General features: G+C 44.4%; 1 non-coding gene across 1 annotated transcript; it reads left to right on the top strand.

The window, feature by feature from the left end:
* The first annotated feature begins 792 nt into the window (after window positions 1-792).
* LOC118489356 lies at window positions 793-899 on the top strand. The gene has a single exon (XR_004887375.1). It is a non-coding gene; the product is annotated as a small nucleolar RNA R71 (small nucleolar RNA).
* The last annotated feature ends 1,380 nt before the right edge of the window (window positions 900-2,279 follow it).

Below are 2,279 nucleotides of genomic sequence, written 5' to 3'. Positions count from 1 at the left end.
CCCTACGGTGCGGTTTCGTAGCGTGATGAGATGAACTTGCGCTTTTGGGTTTGTTTCGGTATTGCTAGGTAATGCGCCTTGCGGTCTCTCGGCAAAATTTTGAGCTATTTGATTTAATTGTTTTTCTATGTTTTGAATACTAGCTTGTTGATTTCTAAAATTTGATTCCAATTGTAGAAATCTTTCCGAGTTTTTCTTTTCAGTGTCGGAGATGAGGCGAGATACAGTATCTTCAAGCCTTTCTCGTCCACTTTGTTGTTGAGTGAAATTTTGTGACTCGTTTCTTGGTTGTTGAAAGTTTGTTCGTTGGGTTTGTTGGTTACTACTATTGTCGGGTTCTCTCCAACCAAGGTTTGGGTGGTTTCGCCATCCTTGGTTGTAAGTTCCCGTTGGAGGACCCGACGGCCTAGGTCTATTATCAATGTAGCTTACCGATTCTTGTTGATCGTCCGTTTCTTTTATACAACTCCAATTTTCATGTGGCCCACCACACCCTTCACAAGCCATAACCGAGACTGTTTTTGTCATTTCTAATTTTTTTATTTTTGAAGAAAGGGCCTCGATTTGGGCTTGTAAAGAAGTGCTTTCATCGACCTTATGGGCGCCCGGGGCAATAGATTTATTGCCTCGGGGGTGTGCCATTGAAAATTGGTTTGAGCAATTTCCCTAATTTGGTTATATATTTCATGCGGGCGTCGATTACCTAAAAGTCCCCCGGAGCTAGAATCAAGTGTCTGCCTTGTGTGTGGCAACAGTCCATTATAGAAAGTGGATACTTGTTGCCATATCGCAAGGCCATGATGTGGACACTTGCGTAATAACTCCTTGAACCTTTCCCAAGTTTCATATAAGGATTCCCCGTCCTCTTGTGAATATGTATTAATTTCAGTCATTAATTTAGCCGTTTTAGCGGGAGGGAAATACTTATATAGAAATTTTTGGGCTAGTTCATCCCATGTGTTTACCGATCCAGCTGGGAGGGCGTTGAGCCAAGCTTTCGCTCGGTCTTTTAGTGAGAAAGGAAACATTCGGAGGCGGATGGCGTCATTTGATGCTCCATTGATCCGAAAGGTATCACATATTTCTAAGAAATTAGTAATATGTAGATGGGGATCCTCGTCCGCAAGCCCATGGAAGGTTGCGGAGTTTTGGAGCATTTGTATCAGGTGCGGCCGAAGTTCGAAGTTATTAGCTTCAACATTCGGTGCATTGATAGCAGCGCCTAGGTTACCTACGGTGGGTCGTAGGTAATCCATGAGGGTACGTTGGTCCGCCATTGGAGGTGGATCACCCGAAACTTTCTCTTGGTTTTTAGCTTTTAGTCTTTTCCTGAGAAAGCGTTCGGGCTCTTCTAGAGGTTCTTTTATGTCCTTATTAGAACTGGAGCTCATACACTATGTAAGATTGGCGTCTGGTTCCAAGTCCTGCAATAAAAACAGAAAAGAATGCTGGTCAGAAGGTTCACCACGGCCCCGTGTTCAGCGAGCCCGGCCCGTGGTCGGAGTTACAGTGATTGTTTTCCAGATCCCAGTTACTGGAAGTTGGACACGACCCCGTGTTGCACCGACACGGCCCCGTGGTCAGCCTTCTGTAACTTGGAAAACTAAAAACTGCCAGTAACGATGCTGGGCACGGCCCGTGCCTGACCAGGCACGGCCCGTGCTGAGCTCTGCAGAAGCTGAAAAACTAAGAAAATCCTAAAAAATTAAAAAGAAAAATAAAAATATGATTAGGCCGTTGATTCCTAACTTTCTTAAAATCCTTGTGTCCCCGGCAGCGGCGCCAAAAACTTGATGCGTGTGTAGTGTAATATATTTTTAATGTATAATTAAGCCCTTTTTTTACACCTTTAGCCAAGTTTTAAATTTATAAAACACGATATTTACTAATCATCCTCCATGAATATCCGGTGGGTGCAATAGGAAGGGCTTATGCCCTTAATGTCGGACAACCTCCATGCAATGGCCTCTTTGTTGGCCCTCAACACATCTAACAACCTCACTTTCTCACTCCCCTCTAACTCGGATGAAATAATAACGGGTAGCTCGGAACCCTCCCCTAAGAAAGCATACTCTAGATGAGATAGAAGTACCTTAAGTTCTAAGGGTGGGGGTTGGGTGGTGTCATCACTAATCGCTAACACATCGGGGATTAAATGAATCCCCTCCTCTTCAACTTCACCTACATTCTCCAACTCCTCTTCTACCGTCTCTCCTACCTTCTCTCCTACCACTAGGTCCGCTCCACTAATGTACTCTAAGCAATGGTCGACACACGAG

This window comes from Helianthus annuus, chromosome 17 (assembly GCF_002127325.2).
Source record: "Helianthus annuus cultivar XRQ/B chromosome 17, HanXRQr2.0-SUNRISE, whole genome shotgun sequence".
NCBI lineage: Eukaryota > Viridiplantae > Streptophyta > Magnoliopsida > Asterales > Asteraceae > Helianthus > Helianthus annuus.
The sequence above is the reverse complement of the archived record's forward strand: the minus strand, read 5'-3'. Positions and strand labels throughout refer to the sequence as shown.